The 20,412-nt window shown below is 42.9% G+C and overlaps 1 protein-coding gene across 2 annotated transcripts in view; it reads left to right on the plus strand.

Moving 5' to 3' along the window:
* Positions 1-3,567: 3,567 nt before the first annotated feature.
* The window catches only part of TRIM2 (tripartite motif containing 2), a 114,289-nt gene continuing 97,444 nt past the window's right edge, over positions 3,568-20,412 (plus strand). Inside the window, exon 1 of one of the 2 annotated variants that reach the window (XM_046656120.1) lies at positions 3,568-3,684. The gene's annotated coding sequence lies outside the window, so the exon portion shown is untranslated. The remainder of the gene's footprint in view (positions 3,685-20,412) is intronic. The other variant, XM_046656122.1, reaches the window with a different exon arrangement.

A 20,412-nucleotide genomic window follows, 5' to 3' on the forward strand; every position in this document is an offset into this window, starting at 1 on the left:
TAATTATTCCTACCATCACCACCACCACCACCACCACCACCACCACCACTCCAAGTGGTTTTGCATAGTAAATGAGATCAAGCATGAGATGACATAGCATGTAGCAGCCATTTTGTTGTTGTTGTGAGTGCTGTCGAGTCAATTCCAACTCCTAATGACCCTGTGTACAGCAGAGAGGAACCCTGCCTGGTCTTTTTGTGCCATCCTCTCACCTTTCCGTGATATATCAATGTTCCACTGCTATTCATAGAGTTTTCATGGCCAATTTTTTCGGAAGTGGGTGGCCAAGTCCTTCTTCCTAGTCTTAGTCTGCAAGTTCCACTGAAACCTGTCCACCATGGGTGACAGATGGGTGACAGAGGGTGGTGTGGTTCCCTGACCAGGAAATGAACCCGGGCCACAGTGCTTGGGTCTTAACCACTAGACCACCAGGGCTGGTGCAGCAGCCATTTACCAAACATTAATTCTCTCATCCTGTTTGCAATTTTCCTTTCCCCATTAGGTGATCCTGTCCTTTCTCACCTTTAATAGAGAGAGTACAAGTGGGTCTCCTAGCACTCAGCTGCCCCACAGTATCTGGGGCTTAATAGATGCTGAACAATGTATAAATATTGAATGAGTGAGTGAATTAAATAAATCTTTTAAAAAGTCTTCATAAACTCATGGGATAACCTTTCAAGGAAGGCACGTGTTGAACTCAGAAGATACTGAAAGTTTTTAAAAAAACCATAAAATTAACATTTTAAGGTGAACAATTCAGTGGCATATAGAACACTCACGATGGGGTGCAACCTCCACCTCTATCTAGTTCTGAAATAAAATCCCACATCCATTAAGCAGTTTCTCCCCATTCCCTCCTCCCTCCAGTTCCTGGCAACCATCAATCTGTGTTCTATCTTTATGGATTTACCTATTCTGGATATTTCATATAAATCGAATCATGCAATATGTGACCTTTTATGTCTGACTTGTTTCAGTTACATAATATTTTCCAGGTTCATCCATGTTGTACCTATATCAGTATTTCATTCTTTTTTATGGCTGAATACTATTCCATTGCATGTACATACCACAATTTGTTTATCCACTAATCTATTGATGGGCATTTCAGTTGTTTCCATCTCTTGGCTATTGTGAATAATGCTGCCATGAACATGAGTACACATGTGTTTGTCTGAGTACCTGTTTTCAGTTCTTTGGGGTATACACCCATGAGTGGAATTGCTGGATCATGTGGTCATTCTATGTTTGACTTTTTGAAGAATTGCAAACTGTTTTCCACAGCAGCTGAACCATTTTACATTCCTACTAACAATGTATGAGGGTTCCAGTTTATCCTTATCCTCCTCAACGCTTTTTATTTTATTTTTTTAATATCTGTCCTAGCGACTGTAAAGTGGTATCTCATGTTTTGATTTTCATTTCTCGAGTGACTAATGCTGTTGAGCATCTTTTCATGTGCTTGTTGGCCGCTTGTGTATCATTTTTGGAGAAACATCTATTCAAGACCTTTGCCCATTCTTAAATTGGGTCGTTTGCCTTTTTATTGCTGAGTAGTAAGAGTCCTTTATATATTCTGGATACTAGACCCTTATCAAATATATGATTGTAAATATTTTCTCCTATCCTGTAGGTTTTCTTTCCATTTTCTAGATAAATGTCATTTGATGTACAGAAGTGTTTAATCTTGATGAAGTCCAATTTCTCTATTTTTTTCTTTTGTTGTTCATGTTTTTGGTGTCCTAAGGCTTTTTTTAATGACAAGATCTTAACGCTTTAGAGGAAAACTAGACCTTTTCCAGAAGGTAACCTGTACTTTAAAATCGAGAGCCAGAGCCAGCCCGGTGGTGTAGTGGTTAAGCTCATATGCTCTGCTTTGGTGGTCTGGGGTTCGCCAGTTCAGATCCTGGGCGCGGACCTACACACCACTCATCAAGCCATGCTGAGATGGCATCCCCCATAGAAGAACTGTAAGGACTTACAACCAGCATATACAACTATGTACTGGGGTTTGGGGGAGGGAGAAAAAAAAGAGGAAGATTGGCAATATGTTAGCTCAGGGCCAATCTTCCCCCCCCCAAAAAAAGGATAAAAAAATAAATAAAATAAAAAATAAAATCAAGAGCCGTGCCACTCACCACTTTGGCAGCCCAGGTTCATTTCTTAGTGGCAGAACCACCCCACCCACCTGCCAGTTGCCATGCTGTGGCAGCAACTCACAAAGAAGAACTAGAAGGACTTACAATTAGGATACACAACCATGCAGTGGGGCTTCGGGGAGGGGAAAAAGAAGGAAGATTGGTAACAGATGTTAGCTTGGGGCGAATCTTTCCCTAAAAAAAAAACTATCAAGAGACATGTGAGTACAGATGTAACAGCTCCTTTGGAACTGAACAGCCGAAGCAGCTTCCACCACTACTTGGAATAAGTACCAGAGGAATCTTGCTTTAATATAAATTAAACATCAATGGCAGAATCATAAATACTTTTAAACTAACATAAATTAGAAAGGATAGTATCTTTGGACTGTTATTTTTATAATCAAAGCCAGAAGGGCTTGGTACAGAGTTTGTGGAAAAGGAGTGCATTTCAACATTCTTCTGTTTCTCTGCTAGTTAATTTTGATAGCTACCGTGCTTCCCTTTATAAATAATGAGACTATTCCGAACTGTAATGACTGCACTTTTCTCAAAGTTTGTACGCCTGTAATTTATGCAACGCCACAACTCAACCAAATAGCTCTTAACTTTATTTATACCTCAGTGTATTATTTAGAAATCGTAAAAAGAAAAAATGCCACAGTTTATTTTCTGGTCCTTGGTTTTTATCATAGGGTATTGAAAGGTTAAGCTGACCTAGTAGCTTTAAAAGGAGAATTTAGTTAAGTTCAGGAGAGAGAAAAAAAGCCACCGCTGTCCTTCTTCCAAATACAGTGAACTAACTTCTGCTTTGTCGCGTAAGTGTGATCAGATTAAGTGAGCGTTTAAAAAAATCAATGCGAACCATTAATATTTGGGAAATAAAATAAGCCCATTTCTCTGGGTTCTGAAGCTGTCCCCATCAAATCAAGCCTTTTCTCTGCAGATGGAGAGGCTGCTTCTCATCAGATATTACATACAACAAGATAAGCATGTCATAAAAGCATTTTCCTTGAACTTTGTTCTTTGATTGAAAAACTCTTATCTACCTCAATGAGTGTTACATTTATTAACCCCGAAAGGCCAAAGATGGCTAATGCAACAGAAATGTTCTGTAACTTTTAAAAATAAATATTATGTGCGAGGTATACAAACTCCTCCTTGGAACTGGTCTTCTGCAGGCAGTGATTAAACTTTTCATCTTGGACCCCTTTCACGCCGCTGGGCTGGAAAGATGAGGACCCTGGCCCCTCCTATTCGTGTTCCTCGCTCTGGTCTCCCCACTTCAGAATGAAACACAATATCTTAAGCTAACAGAGCCCAAAGAGCGTGGTCATTGGCTCCCATTGTCCCCTGATACCGAAGTCCCGCCCCCTTGGCTTGTGCTGACAAGCTGTTTATATTTTTGTAAGGGCCACCCTTTAAGTCACAGGCCTGATGACTATAATGGGCCCAATTGTCTGCGGGCTGCAGAGAGCTGAGTCTCCACATCCGAGGAGGCTGGCGCCCGACTCTGAGGCACAGGAGTGGCCATTATGGAACACAGGTAAGGACGATGATGCTTTTTCTGGGCTCGCTGGTTAATCCTGGGCACTTCTGGGAGAAACAGGCTGTGACTGAGTTGCTAGCTTTTTCCTGGTTTTCATTTTTTTATGCCTGCCAAAGATGGAAAGAAATGATCGGTTCTCCGGAATTTGCTGACAAAGCTCATAGTGATCTCTGTGAACCCAGGCAAGAAAGGAGCAGGGAAGCAAAACACTGAGGGAGAGACGCAGGACGGATTTGAACGCAAAAGCAACATGGAAGTGGCAAAGCATACGAGAGACTCAAAGGCTGTTTAATTTTCTAAGTTAACTGATCACAGCCAGGAGTTCAGCTCTGCCGCTGTGGGGTTTCTGTAAGCCAGCTGTTAGCCGGTGTAACTCAGTCGACCCCATCTGAAAGGATCTAATATCTGCTGGTATTTTCAAAGGGCAAACCGCGGTAGTCAAGTATGTCATAAATATTTCTATTCAGAAATGTGGGAACGGTTTAGCGCTGCCAGGCTGTAAAGTTTTACTGCCCCATAAAATTGCTCAAAGGGTACTATGGTGGTGTGTGGTGGGGCTCAGGAATGAAGGAGCAGGCGATTAGAGCGTTTGTCCTTGACTACCCAAGAGGGAAGTCGGTGGAGCCCGAGGACACCGTGTGAGATGGGAATGGAACCTGACATGGATTTAGCCAGCCCACCTGGGGGTTCCTTCTGGTTGCCAGCGTGTGAATGAGTGACGGCAGAAAACTGTTCAGGCACCACTTCAGTGCCCGATTTCATCATCTTGGATGTCTCATTTGGCACCGAGTAAGACATCTTTCAGTGCAGAGGAACACGCGAGGCCAGGGAGAGGGTGTGCTGTCATTCAGATCGAGAGTAGGGGGCAAGGAGGAAGGAACATCTCAAGCCCTGGGCATTGCCTTTGGAATTCCTGCCTCCTGCTGAGCAGAAAATCGCTAAGGCAGCTTTGATCAGAGAATCTGTCCTTTCCTTTCTGATGAGCCTCATGGGATGAAGTTGGTGAACTCACAGTCTAGGTTCGATATGGACAAGAGCCTGGAAAAACGAAGAGGTGTGGTTTAATTTTTAGATAAAGCTCAAGGTGAATCATGGGACTTTAATAAATCTAGTGCTTTATAAATGTCCCCACCTCTCCTAATCTCCAGAATTTACTATCCAAATACACCACCTTTAAAGCCAACACATTTTGAGGGCTGCGGGTGGAATTAAATCAGATGCAAAGGTTATTTCTTAAATGAATTTGAACCAAAACAACGTGAATGTCCAGCATGGTGTATAGAAACACCAGGTAATTTCTAAGTGAGGCCAAGCTCTCCCGCAGTGGCCCAAGAGCCCAAGAAAGGGGGATGAACTGCCCTGCGGAGCAGTCTTGCTAAGGAAGAGAACTTTCGACTCTGCCACTGCTGCCCGAGGCAGGGTGGGGGCTCAGCATGGACAGGACAGGTGTGCATCATCGCGCCCTCCCGCCTCAGGCCTCACAAATCCTGGCTTCCTTCAGGTCAGTGCCTTCTCACATTCCCACCCAACAAGCACCCCCAGCTGGGGGCAAGACGAAGAACAGGACGGTGGGCACGCCAGGCTCCTGTATCTGAAATTCAGATACAGAATTCATATAAACCAATGCTAAAATAGGAGATTTACAATAAAAAGTAATATTCTTCTAGAGCTTTTAAATACTGAGGACTGTTCTTATGGGCTTTTGAAGCCTAAGAAGCAAGCCGGTATGGATGAACTACTATGACAATGACAAATACTAATAGTGATAATAGGTCTCATTTATTGAGCACTTACCATGCGCCAGGCCTTTGCATGTGTTATCTCACTGGGTCCTCGCTAACCCCTTTAAAGAACAGTTATTGTCCTCATTTTGCAAAGAAGTCATCTGAGGCACAGAGAGGTTAAGTAACTTGCACAAAGTCACACAACTAGTAAGTAACCTGAAATGTGAATTGTTGGGAAGGCATACAGTACGTAGCCTCGTGTTATGAAATGAGGATTCCTGTGGAATATAGTTGGCATTCAGATTCATAGCTTTTTAAGAATCCTTCTAGTCACTGCCACCAGAATATGACCTCCTGCAGGGAGCTAAATGACAGCTGGGAAGGAAAGCCAAGAGCCACTGCCTTTAAGTAGGTGAGAGTGCCGAAGAATAACAGCCTTGCCTCAGTGAGCAGAATGCCAGGGAGGGCCAGCTGAGGGGAGGCATTGGGGCCCGCCCTGCCACACTGGTAGGCCTGTGCTACATGGTCAGTGCCCCATGAGGGACGACACACAGGAGCAGAAACCACAGAACTCGAGAGTTAAAAGATAGAGCTTTCATTCAGACAATCCTGTTTCAAGCCTCACCTTTACCGTTGACTTGTATAATACTGGCAAGGTCCCCAGTCTCCCTAAGCCTCAGCTTCCTCAGCTAGATGATGGGGGTGGCGATATCTATTTCACTGGACCATTCGGAGGATTAAATGTGGCCATGACTATAAGTTCTTTGCACAGTGCTCAGCACACAGCAAATACTCAGTAAACAGTAGTTCTTTTCTTATGATTACAACCAGCACTCAACAGTAGTTCCAAATGCTGACCAAGTGTGCTGAACGCCTCTCTGGTTTACCTGTGACATTTAGAGAAAGGGAATGGTGAGAGGATGCAGTGTAGCAGAAAGAACAGTGGGCTGGACGTCAGCAAGCTCTAGTCTCGACTCCACCACTGGCCAGCGTGTGGGCCCAGATAACTACATCCCCTCTGGGCCATGGTTTCGGATCTGTCCATGAGGCAACGTCTTCAAGGTGTGTTCTAGCTCTTAACCTACGACTCTAGGTCTGCCAGGATCTCTCTCACAGGGACTCATACGCATAAATAAAACAAAGCTTGAAATCTGCTTTGAGCTCATTGTTGATCATGCTTATCCATGTTGAAGGTTCATCCAAGAATTAATAGATGGGCCTGAAATACTCTTCTGGAATCTCCTACTTTGAGAGTGTGGTTTAAAAAATATGCTTCTTATTTTCTCAGGAGGTAACACATTCAAATCTCACCTCCTTTACACTTTATACAAAGGAAGGTACCCATTTCTTAGACTCTCCTTTGGATGTTTGAAGATGATTAGAATATGAATTAAACAGACACTATTGTCTCAAGGCAAAATTTCCAAAGGGAATTTATGGGGGCAGAAAGAAAAAAAAGCAGCTCTCAGTCACCTGGGGTCCACTGCTCTGTGTGTGGTCACAGGTGTTAGTCTCATATTTTCTTACTTATTCTCTCTGCGAACCTTCTGGCTATTTTAAGACCCACACTGTATCCATGCAACAGAGGCAGCTCTTGGGTTGTGCCAAACACTCAGCAGAGGAGGTGCTATGGGGCCAATCACATCTGGAGACCTGTAGGGTTAAGAACTCAGGTGACTTGACGTTCATTCCCTTTCTCTCCTGCTGCTCTCTTCCTCTTCCTCTTCCTTTCTCACTTGAACATTTACTGATCGCTAGTTACTATGTGCAAGTCCCTGGGGATATAGAGCTCAAAGCCGTGATGCCGGCCCTAGAGGAATTCACAGTCTGTTGGTGAGTTCCTGTGGGGCAGTTAGGATGCATATTTGTACAAGGTGCTGTGCGAGGGTGGGAGGGAGCACCATTAGCCAGACTTGGGACATCTGTAGAGGGAGAGATGATACTAGAAGGGAGTCTTGAGGACTGAGGAGGAGTGCGTCAAACGGACACGGAGGGAAGGGTGACTAGTGCTAGCAGTTTCTGATTTGGTTAGTCAGTGGTGGGTCTTGTGGACATCAGTGTACCAGGATTGGAAACCACTGAGCCAAAGGGATCACATGTGCAAAGGTCCAGAGGCAAGAGACAGTATTCAGGGAACAGCTGGCTGTTTAGTCTGGTTAAAACCCAGCATGTGAGTGAATGAATGATCCTGGATGAGATGGAACTGAGAGAAAATGAAACCAAAGAAAATTGTCCCATAAGGATGAAGCAAATGTGGCAAGATCTTGACAATTGTTTGATTTCGGTGATGGCTATTTAGGGATCCCTTGTACTACTATATCTACTTTTGTGTTTGTTCAAAATTTTCATCATAATTTTATGAAGGTAGAATATCCCATGGATGTACCAAGACTTAGCTCAAACAGAGCTGAACTTGAATCCCAGGTCTACTGGTTTCTAGTGACTAAGACCTTGGGCAAGTTATTGAACGTCTCTGGTTCTTGTTTTCCTCACCTGAAAATGGGAATAATCACGTCTACCTTACTGGGATGTTACGAGGATTGAAAAGATAGAACATGTAGGCGGCCCTCCATATATTTGGCATGGAGTCATCCCCTTTCCCTCTCAGGTGGCCCACCTCATGCATTCTGATTGAGGTTTCTAGATGGTGCTGAAGAGGGTACCAAGCAGAAAACATTTAAATGTTCTATAAATTACAGAAGCATGAACCTGCAAGTCAAGGGCTGGAGCTAGAAGCAAATCTGGGGCCCGGAGTGTGGACTAAAAAGCATATGCACACCACAGACTGACATGTGTAAGTTTAGAAAGTTTAGCCCATGCTGATGGCTAAGGAACAGAGAGCCTGTGACCTTGGCTCTCCCGAGGCCTCCCGAAGTAGAGCAACGGAACCCCAGTTTGATTTGCGTCATAATCCCTTGCATTCCCCATATTTTCTGTATATTTAACTGTTCAAATGAGGCAAACTCACGCCATCCCCCACACTTAATAAGCATGCTATGTTTCATCCAGGATGTTAAAGAGACCCATCAAAAAGGATGGAAAGCGAATCAGAAACGTAGACTGGGATTTCATCCCCCGGGAAGCCCTGAGGAGGCATTTAGATATGCATCATCTCACCTCAGGCCACACCTGCTGGGAACACTATCCGTTATCACAGTGGGAGTCCTGGTGAGCTTTTCAAGAGGAGCAGTTCCTGGTATGTAGGTCTTTAACCACCAGGTGCGTTTGCCCTCTCTCAGCCCCAGCCTGCTAGTGCCCTACCTGACAAGTTGACACTAAGAGAATGACACCCTTCACATTTTCAGCTGTTGCGCAAATAGAATTTCAGTGAAATTCCTCAAACGGTTGACTCTAGAAACCACAAGAAGACAAAGGGCCAACCTTTGACTTTACAAACATCAGATATGCTTCTTGACACCAGTCTCTGGAACTAACTTGGAAAATGCTCTCTATCCTTAAGGGCTGTGTAAGAGGAAGATATTTAAATCTGTAGCACCCTCAAAGCCTCAGGACAAACCCCATCAGGGCAGGCAGCCTCCAATGTGTGTTCTTTGATGTGTTAAGGAGCTAAATATATCCTAACTGAGATTCCCACCAGGGACCCTCCAAGGACAGCGTTCTCACCGGGCATATTTCCTCCCTCCAACTTCTACCTTTCCCAGAAAGGAAAAACACAGAGTTCAAATTGAACTTTGAAGCTTTGACCAGACCTCAGAACTAGGTACCATAAAGAGCACTCGTGTGCTTTCTAGGATAGTTTCAAATCTATACAGTTTCCCAAGATATTCCTAGTTGCAGCATTGGGTGATTTAATTTTAAATACAAGAGTCTTAAGCAAAATGGTGTTGAGGAGCCTGTGTCTGCTGCAAAAGTCCTGTGAAATCTACGAGGCCAGCTCCTTCCATGGCTTCAAGTGCTCCGCAGGTAACCGGGCAATCGCTTCAGTTCCAGGACACCCAGGGGAGCCAAATCCCTTTGGTATATCACAACCCACGGGTTATTCCACTGGAGACCAAGCGACAAGAACTAAGGTCCTCAGGATCCAGGATTCTCGACCTGTGCTCCTCACTGGATGGTTCTATTATCTCAAGAGCATTTTTAACAAGAAAACAGCAGCAATCGGTGATTTCTTAGAAATGTGACCCATTTAGATATATCCTCAGCAAGGATACCTGCTATGTCTTCTGGATACTCTGTGTTCTGGGCACACTGAGGGCTCAGCATAAATATTAGTTAATGCCGGTCCATTACGAAAAGAAAATGGAAAGACCCCTATAAGGTGGTGGTGACCCTACAAGCCCCAAAAGCCTCGTTGGACATGTGACAAGGAAAGATAGTGGCAAGGCCTGAAAAAAGCAGCTCTCTTCCCACACTCAACACGTGCAGTGAACGCAGGGTGCCATTGTCTGAGCCGTCACTGGAGGGCTGGGAGGGCCCGATGGCAGCTGCCCAGGCTTCCTCGTTGCTTTCCCGGGGTATTCAGGGAATGCTGGCCTCCATGCCCACCACGGCTGCCATCTGCACACAGACCCAAGAGTGTCTCAAGCTTCTGGTGTGGCTTTGGAGGACAAGGGTCCTTGGGGGAGGCGAACTGCTGATAAGGAAGGGCCCTGAGGTCAGGGTGGAATAGGGCTCCGCGGAGGAATGGCTATTCCTTGTCCTTTCCAGGAATTGGGGTTACTGGGTCAGTGAAACGTCTTAATACCTTCGGAGTTTCCAAGGCTGGCTGTCAATCTGCTGCTTTAGAATGGACACCAGAAACCACATCTAGCTTGTGTCTACATCCCCACCAAGAGCTCCAGGAGTGGGTGGGGGTCACATCAGAGCAGCTCCCGATTCTCTCAGTGGAAGCTGCTATTGCACCTCTCCTCCCCTGAGTGGATGTAAATCTGTCTTCTCCATTCCCTGTCCTGTAGTCTCCGAAAAGCCCAAAGTGAGCAGGCGGAGTGGGGCACCGAGAAGAAAAGAGGTAGCCGGGGACTGGAGGTTAGGAAAACCGTTCCAGCTCCTTTCTCTTGCCAAGACTTGTTTGTTGCTGTGGCGGGAGTTTCTGTTTGGGGGCCTTTCTTTTTTCCTTATAATCAAAGCAACCCGTTCTGGTGCTGCCAGTGGAACAACTCTTTCCAGTTCCTTCACACGGTGATCGTGCACGTAGCTTCCAGGCCGAGGCTTGTATCTATAATTCCTTCTATTAATTCCAAGGGGAATTTAGGTTTTGTGGCCCTCGCCTTTCCCTCCCAGGGCACGTAGTTTCTCAGCTGTTGACTGGGAAGCTTTGTGTGTGTGACACATCACCAGGCAATCAGGCACAGCACTCAAACTTAAAATGGAGAGACTAACATTGATTAAGCCCCAACTGTATGCTGAGCACTGTTCTAAGAGCTTTATGTATACGAGCCAGTTAACTCTGTGGGAAAGGTATTATTATTCTCTACTTTCAGATGAGGAAACTGAGGCTGAGAGAGTCTCACAGCTGGTCAGGGGCAGGCTGGCACTCAGGCTCAGAGCGTGTGTTCTTAACCACTGTGCAATACCCCCAGGGTGCCTTATATTCTTTTGTATGGATGCACAGGAGTGTATGTATTCAGCCCTCCGTTTCTAGACAGTCATCTTGCTTCAAAATTTTCTCCTATTATGAATAATGCAGTGATGAATGTTTTTGTGATAGTAGCTAATAATACTTAACATTTGTTGAATTGCTAACTATGTGACAGGCACTGTTTCAAGTTGTTTATGCATCATAACTAATTTAATCTTTGTAACAACTTTACTATTATTACCATTTAACAGATGAAGGAACAGAGGTACAGAGCAGCTGGTTAAATATTTTGTCCCAGATTGCACAGTTAGGAAGTGGCAGAGGTATTCCAGAGCAGCTGCTCTTACAAGCCTGTCTGGACATCTACCCGTGACCACATCTCTGATATTGCTTTGGGAAAGATTTTAAAACTGAAATTACTAGGGCATGAGATATAAATGTTTTTAAGGATCTGTATGCATATCACAAAATTACTTTCCAGTAATGCTGGACAGTTACACTAATTTGTATTCTCGTGAGTGCTGTGCAATTGATTAAGGAAACTGAAAATTAGACAAGTCCCTGGTAAATGGGGTGTCCCTCTAGCCCCTGGACAACGTGTCCATAAAACTTTTTGGCTTTTGTTGCCAGATGTGGGCACCTACTAGCATTTATAATATTATTTTTTATGAAAAAACATATTCCAACTCAAATTACATCTGGGAGGGGGCACCCGGGGTGCTGGTAATGTATTTCTTCATCCAGACGGTGTTTACCCTGTAGTGGTTCCTTTGTGATAATTCACTAAGCTGTTGCCTTGAGATTTGTGTACTTTCTGTTTGTAATTTGTAGTTATTAAAAGTTTATTGTTTTTAAAACTATCGAATATAAGCGTTTGAAAGTTAGGAATAGAATACATTGAAATCTATTGCAGAGAATAAGAAAATGACTCAGTTGTCATCATGTTTTCTCCATATGTTGGATAAAAGGAGATTTTGAAAGAAACACTTTCATGTCTTTTTTTAAAATCTCTAATGCAAGAATTGAATAGACACAAAAGCACAATAGTCCTAAGAGATACAGTTCTAAAAAACTCCTTTGCTTGTTTTTATTGTTTTTCTTTTGTCCAAGATAGATTTTTTTGTTTAAAACTTCAAAAGCATGACACATATTTAAAATATGCAGAGTTATGATGAATGAGCTTTTGGCCAGGACTTGAGAACAGTGATTAAGACCCCAGAGAGAAAGTTGTTCTGTTTCTTGGCTTTCTTGTGTGTTCTTCCTGAATATTTGATTCTGAGGTAGTGTGTGGTTCTGTAACATGGCCTGATGCCTCTACTGAGTAATGTCCCTAGAGACTCAGAAACGTGTTCCTATGGCTAATGGATCAGTCCAAGAAGATCAATATATCATCATTTCAAGAAAGTATGCTCTTACTCTAATGGAAGCCAGTAGCAATTTCCTTGTCAACTTCCCAATTGTTTTTCAATCTTAGTGCTTATTTTCCTCTGCCTACTTTATATTTGACCTAGAATTAATTGTTTAGCCCCATTCAGTTTCTTAGTCCGTGTACTCCAGTTGTAAATTTTATCAGTTTTCATTCCTCTTAAGTGGCTGCAAGAAAAAAAGGGCATCTTGTGCCTCTTAGGATGAGACAAAAGGTGGTGTGTGTCCCAATTCTCCCGTTAGTGTTTCTTCCCAAACGGTCTCACCATGAGATTCTGTGAGTTCTTTGATTGAGTTATTAATATTCATTTGTTTAGACTGACTTTCTTCCTAATATCTTGCCATTACCACAGTATTAGTCTGCTCAGGCTGCCATAACAAAATGCCAAAGACTGGGCGGTTTAAACCACAGACATTTATTTTCTCATGGTTCTGAAGGCTGAAAGTCCAAGATCAAGGTGCCAACACATGGTTAGGTTCTCATGAGGACTCTCTTCCTACTTTGCAGATAGCAGGCTTCTTGCTGTGTCCCCACGTGGGCTTTTCACGGTGCACACAAGCAGAGAGAGAGCTCTGGTGTCCCTTCCTCTTCTTATATGGACACTGATATTACTGGATTAGGGCCCCATCCATCTGACCTCATTTAACCTTTAATTACATCCCGAGAGGCCCTATCTCCAAATACTCCTAATATCCGGGTTAGGGCTTTAACGTGAATCAGAGTGGAGGACACAATCTAGTTCATAACGTTACCACAATCAAGACGTTTAAAATTAAGCTTTGCTTTCCCTTTCAAAATAGCAATTTTTTTTCCAGTGTTTCTGTTGAATGACATTTCATTTCTTTGTAAAATGTTTTTGGGTTTCTGCTACTGCATTATAGGAATCCAGACATAAAGAAGGCATAGACCCTACTCAAGTAGACTCCGCAAAGAGTTATAAAGTAATGAAGGAGATGGGTTGCATGCACAAATAACCAGATACCTGGGGGATTGGAAGTACTGTAAGTGAAATATGATGTGCTATGGGATTCAGAGGAAGAGATTATCCTCATCAAAGGGCCACCATTGAGCTTTGTAATCAGGGACAGGCAGGAATTGGACTGCAGAAGATGTAGAAGAGGCCACACTGGGCTCAGCAGGAGCAGACACCACGAAGGTAGGAAAGTGCAGTTTAGTTGAAACTTAAGGAGTCCATAGGACAACACTGTGGAGTTTAACCTTAAGGCATAGGAGGAGGTTAGGTTCTCAAATCAACACTTAATAAGAGAGTCGCAGTGACTAAATGGCCTCTGACAATTTGGACATATTGTCTTTCAACAATTGCAATACCACCAATTTTCCCTGCAGTGTTGCAACAGACCAATTTCTTTGACTGAGCCCCAGATGAAGTAATTGGCTGTGTTAGGGGCTATGTTGTGAAAAAGAGATAGAAAAGAGGGAGGGAGAGATAGAGAGACAGAGAGAGAAAGAAGAAGAAGGAGGGAGGGAGAGAGAGAAAAATTAATCGATGAGAATGTATCTCTAAAAACTAAGACCACACTCGCCACGGCAGGATGCTCACGCAAAGACAGCCATGGGACAACCAAGACTGACTGAGAGAACTGGAGATTCTCCTCAAGTTCCCCAAAGTAGAATGGACAAAGAACACGAACTGGCAACGTAAAGGAAATATTAATGGAAATGCTCATATTTAAAATGTCCTATATCACAAGTGATCAAATAAATACAAAATTTAAAAATAATGAGTTACTGTTTTCTCCTTATCAGATGAACAAATTTTTTAAAATAACATTGTTGGTAGAGGTGTGCCTCAATCGCATGCATTGCTAACGGGAATGTAAACTGGTGCAACCTTTCTAGAAAGTAATTGTGCAGTATTTCACTTTTTTGAGAGGTCTAGAAATCTTACTACATCTTGACTTGATAATTCCCCTTACAGGAATCTATGCTGAGGATATAGAGCTCTGGTCAAAGATTTGTGTTTAGCAATTTCATTGAAGTTTTATTTATAAGAATTGGAAATTTAGAAACAATCTAAATGTGAACACTGTGGAAGTTGGTTGCATAAATATCAATTATTGCAATATTCTTCAGCTGTTTAAATATGTATTTTCAAATAATTTTACTGATGTAAAATGCACATTTTATGTTTTAAAAACGCAGGTTCCAAAATTACGTATATAGTAAAAATATACACAAGGAAAAAAGAGAGACAATAAATAGTAATGTCATTTATTCATTTATCCACATCACGAATGATTATTAAGCATATTATCTGTCTGGCAGTGTATTTATCTGCAGATAGTGGGTCCATAGATGGTTTCTATTTTGTTTGTTTTTTTTTTCTTTTGGTGAGGAAGATTAGCCCTGAGCTAACACCAGTGCCCATCTTCCTCTATTTTGTATATGGGATGCGCCACAGCATGGCTTGATGAGTGGTGCGTAGGTCCACACTCAGGATCCGAACCTGAAAACTCCAGGCCACCAAAGTAGAGTGTGCGAACTCAACCACTATACCACTGGGCCAGCCCCTATTTTATTTTTTATACTTTGCTGGGTTTTACAAATTTTCTAGGGCTTTTAATTGCTTTTTATTTAAAACATGCATTTTAATAAGTCCTCTCCATCTTTTAGGGCCTAAGCCCACCCTTCTATAAAGTCTTTCGTGGTTACTCTAATAAAATGTGATCTTTCACTTTTCTGTGATTCTTTCAACTTGATCTTATCATATATAGTCTTGAATTGCAACCACTTGTATACATGACTGTCATCCCAACTAGCTTGGGAGCTGGCTACTGGAGAGCAGGGATTATGGCTTAGAGGTCCCAACTTTCTAAGCAAAAGCCCAGCTCTCCTTCTTGGCCTTCTCCACAAGGCCTTTCCCACTACTTGAAAAGTGGGTGATTTCTTCTCCCCTTGACTCCTCAGAACAGTTTTTAATTCCTCTTTTATTGGCGGTCCATTCCACTTTGGATTATAGTTAATTGTATTTCTCTTGACTCCCGTGTTAATCATCCAACTCCTTGTTAAAGGAAATGAATCTTGGTCCTCTCTGTGCCCAGGGCAGCACCTTGCATGAAGTGTGTGCTCAGTAAACATTGGTTGGATTTATGACTGGATAAACACAGGCTCTGTCCAGCTATTTCAAACAGGTGCCTTTCAGTTAGCCCTTAATCTGAAGAGGTTAAGATTTCTGTACAGGTACAAGAGCAAAGCGGGGGGAGAAGAGACAGCTTAGAAAGATTAAGGAGACCCAAAGCATTGAGTAGTGGCGGGCATGAAACCCAATCCACCAGGAAAATCTGGTAGGAAATGCATTCACTCTAGACTCGTGATGCCCCAAATAATGCCCTTTAGCTCCTCTTTGGGTCCTGATAACTTTATCTGTGAAGCTTTCACAAACTCCTCCAGTTAATTCCCCAAAGAATTCCACTCTTCCAGTCACAAGTTGAACACCAGAGATTTGCCCTGCAACCCAATTTCAAGCTCAATCACCCAAATGTGGCCATCAAGAAAAAAGTTTAAAATCAAGGACTGTATAAATATTATTTTAGGATAAAAAAATAAAATTAAGGAAATAGGGCACAAGATTCAACTCAACTTAACATGCATTTATTGTGCTCCAAGTTTTTGCAAAGCCTTGTCCCGGGCACTGAGAATGAATGCAAGATAAAAAAGGGCATTGATCTCATTCGTAAGATCCCAGTGGCTATGACAATATGACAGAGGAAAGGGAGGAGTGGAGTGGGAGGAGTCTGGAGAGAGGGCAGGCACTGCACATGACTGCCAGAGTTCTGGGTTGGGATTGGATAAAGGTGGGAAATAAATGGGAGGGCTGCCCTAGCTATGCTCTTAGTTGTGTTAGTGGTGGTCATTGATACTTTGGGGCTCTGCTCAGGAAATGTAAGGTGTGGGTGGGATTCAGATAGAATAGGAAAAATTTTAGAAAAAGAAAATTGAAGTTCTAAGATAATATTGGATAGAAGATGTGATATGAGACAGGTCGTTCTAGAAAAAAAATGTATATAAAAGGATGGTATTTAACAGAACCCAGTGTATTTGTCAGTGTTCTCAGCTACTGACAACAGAAACTACTCTAGGTTGAGCATAAAAGGAATTTATGAAAGAATATTAAGATACTATCAAGAAAGTGAAAGGACAACCTACAGGACGAGAGAAAATATTCTCTAATCACATATCTGATAGGGACTTGTATTCAGAATGAAAAATTCAACAATGAAAGATAAGTTAGGGGCCGGCCCTGTGGCTGAGTGGTTAAGTTCGCATGCTCCGCTTCGTCAGCCCAGGGATTCGCTGGTTTGGATCCCGGGCACAGACATGGCACCACTCATTAGGCCATGTTGAGGTCGCGTCCCACATGCCACAACTAGAAGGACCCACAACTAAAATATACAATATTTTAGTATTTAAAATATACAATATGTACTGGGGGGATTTGGGGAGGCAAAAAAAAGAAAGAAGAAGATTGGCATCTTGGCAACAGTTGTTAGCTCAGGTGCCAATCTTTAAAAAAAAAAGATAAATTAAAAAAGGCAATTAAAAAAAGATGGTTGCACAACAATGAGAATGTATTTAATGCCACTGAAATGTACACTTAAAAATGGTTAAAATGGTAAATTTTATGTTATATATTTAACCACAATTTAAAATAATTTTTTAAAATGGGAAAGAATTTTAATAGACATTTCTTCAAAGATACACAAATGGTCAATAAACATATGGAAAAATACTCAATGTTATTAGTCATTAGGGAAATGCAAATCAAAACCACAATGAAACACGACTTCACACCCACTAGGAAGTTGGAACTCTAATGTATTGTTAGCGGTAGTGTAATATGATGTCACTGCTTTGGAAAATGGTCTGGCAGTTCCTCAAAATGTTAAACATAGAATTACCACATGACCCAGCAATTCTACTCCTAGATACTCACTCAAGAGAAATGAAAATATATGTCCATACAAAAACTTGTACGTAAATATTCATAGCAGCATTATTCGTACTAGCCAAAAAGTGAAAGCAACCCACATGTCCATCAACCGATGAACAGATACACAAAATGTAGTATATCCATCCAATGGAATATTATTTGGCAATAAAGAGGAAGGAAATACTGATACATGGTACAACATAGATAAACCTTGAAAAAAATTTTGCTAAGTGAAAGAAGCCAGACACACAAGGCCACATATTCTATGATTTGATTTATATGAAATGTCCAGAATAGGCAAATCCATAGAGACAGAAAGTAGGTTAGTGGTTGCCGTAAGCTGGGAGGAGAGAGGATAACCACTAGTGTTTATGAGGTTTCTTTTTGGGGTGATGAGAATGTTTTGGGATTAGATAGTGGTGATGGTTGCACAACCTTGTGAGTATACTACAAAACCACTGAAGTGTACACTGTAAATGGATGACTTTTCTAGGATGTGAATTCTATGTCAATAATGCAGTTATTAACAAAAAGAAGAAGAAGATTAAGTAGCTCAGAGAATCCCCAAGAAATACAGAGATTTAGTCTCAGAGGCTACCCAGCTGAGAACAATGCCTCAATGATACCACCAGATGGTTCCAGAATGAGCCCTAGTAATGTTCGTCTGGGCACAGGCGCCACAGACACTCTGAAGGACATCTACTAGGACCTTGCCCCTGCTGGCCTTGTGGTTCCATGTCTTTCCACCAGGCCCTACGACCTCACAGAAAATGGCTTCCCTGGAGTCTGCTTTCTCATATTGCTTTCTCCCAAACTGAAGTCTGGTGTCTATCCACCTGATTGCCAGAGCCTAGGTCACAGTTTCAAGCCCTCACTGCAAGGGAGGCTGAGAAAGCAGGTTATGGCATGGAAGACAAGACTCAAACAAATATCCACCACACCTGGTTTCTCGCAATGAGTTTGCCTGGACAATGCTTTTAAAGTCATAAAATGTTAGAGCTAAATGGGCCCTTTGAAGTTCATCTATTGTTCTGACCATCTGGTCCAATGACTGTCACATCGCCAAAGGCAATGGGCAATTTCTAGCTTTATCTTGCCTGACCTTTCAAGCATTTGGCAAAGTGAATCACATCTCTCTTATACATTTCTCTCCCTTGTTTGTGGGTCACCCCTCTCGTACCTTTCTAACCATTTTTCTCTCAGTTTCCATCCATATCTGCTGTCTTTGCCGACTTAAAGCTGGTGTTTCTCTTCATCTCCATATCCAGTCCTGCTCTTAATAACTCGGTTCACACTCTGTGAATGTTATGGGTTGAATTGTGTCTCCCCTAAATTCATCTGTTGAAATCCTGCCATTACTTCAGAATGTGACTTCCTATGGAAATAGGGTAATTTCCAAATAGGAGCTAGAAATAAGGGCAGATGTAATTAGTTAAAACGAGATCATACCGGAATATGATCCAATCCAGTATGACTGGTGTCCTTATGGAAAGGGGAAATTTGGACACACACACAGGGAGAACACCATGTGAAGACTGGAGTTATCCTGCCAAAAGCCAAGAAACGACCAGAAGCAAGGAGAGAGGCCTGGAACAGATCCTCCCTAGTGCTGTCAGAGGAAGCCTGGCCCTGCCGACATTTCAATCTTGGATATCCAGCCTCCGGAACTGTGAGACAATAAATTTCTGCTGTTTAAGCCACTTAGCTTGTGGTACTTTGTTCTGGCAGCCCTAGCAAACTTAAGTGCATTTTTCTCTACTCCATTATTTACCTTCTACTTATAAGAGGACAGCTGTCTAATTTGTATTGCTAGTCCATAATGCCCCAGATACCTTACAGATCCTTGTGGCTGTCTTGCCTGCTGGGATATTTGCATTTGGATATCCCGCAGAAACCACAAACTCAACTTGTCTAAACTCAATGCATCATTTCTCTGGTCCCATTTTCCCCTCCTTCCCCATTTTCCTCTCTTGGAGAATGGCTCCCTCTATCTACTCTGTTGCTCACGTCAGAACCTGGGTGATAGCCTACAGCTCCGCATCTCTCCTTGTTACCAGGGATCAAATACTAAAGGTTCTCCCTCTCTAACATCTTTGGGGTCTTTGCTATCCATCCCAGCCCCACCTTCACTTCTGTCCTAGGCTGGCCTCCTTCCATATGCCCTTCACAGTTATCTTCCTCAAACACAAATCTAATCAAGTCACTCCTTTGCTTAAAATCCTTCAGAGGATCCCCGCAGCTTCCAGACAAAGGCCAAATCCCTGAGCCTAGCAGATATGACCTTTGCCAACCGCCTGCCTGCCACCCTGGATAACCTCATCTCTCACCTTTGTTCCTCTCCCCTGCCTGTGGCGGACATACAGAAGTTCAGATCTTCCCCGTGCCTTTCTCTTCATTCTACTTGATGCCTGCTCAGTCTTTAAAACTCAAAATGCAGCCTCCTTTAGGAAGTCTTCCTTGATTTCCAGCATGATTTAAAACCTGCTTTTATGTTCTGGCAACCCTGGGCGCCTACAGTCTATCATAGCAATTTCAGGATGCACTGAAATTGTTGATCTCCTCCTGGCTTCCCACTCCCCCCCCCCCCCCCCCCCCCCCAGCTCCCCCCCCACCACCTCCCCCCCTCACTGGTCTGTAAGGCACTTGAGAGCAGAAACTCCATATTTCCAACTTTCTGTTCTCAGTCTAGTGCCTGGTACACAAAAGTTTCTAGAAGGAAAGGAGAGTGGAAAAGGGGGAAGGAGGAAGGGGGAGACTCCTTGCCCCAACCTATTTTACAGAGTAAAAAATAAGACCCCGAGAGACAGTAATTTCTCATCATTTTCAGCGCTGATTGTGTCGTAGTTGACTCATTTGTCAGAATCCAAGCAAACGCAGAGATTTTTTCCTCTTTCATATTCAGGAGTTGCGACTGCTTTTAATCATGAGCTGTCCTATAATGGAGGCTGGCCTCTCTCTGTCCCATCAAACGGAAGTCACTTCCCCTGAAGGGACAGAGTTTGCTTTTGTGTTTACAGGACTGGCAAGGAGGACGCGTTTTCAGGAGTAAACCTTCAAACCGAGCCAATTCCCTTTTTCTGCGTCC

The sequence above is a fragment of the Equus quagga genome, chromosome 3, assembly GCF_021613505.1.
Source record: "Equus quagga isolate Etosha38 chromosome 3, UCLA_HA_Equagga_1.0, whole genome shotgun sequence".
NCBI lineage: Eukaryota > Metazoa > Chordata > Mammalia > Perissodactyla > Equidae > Equus > Equus quagga.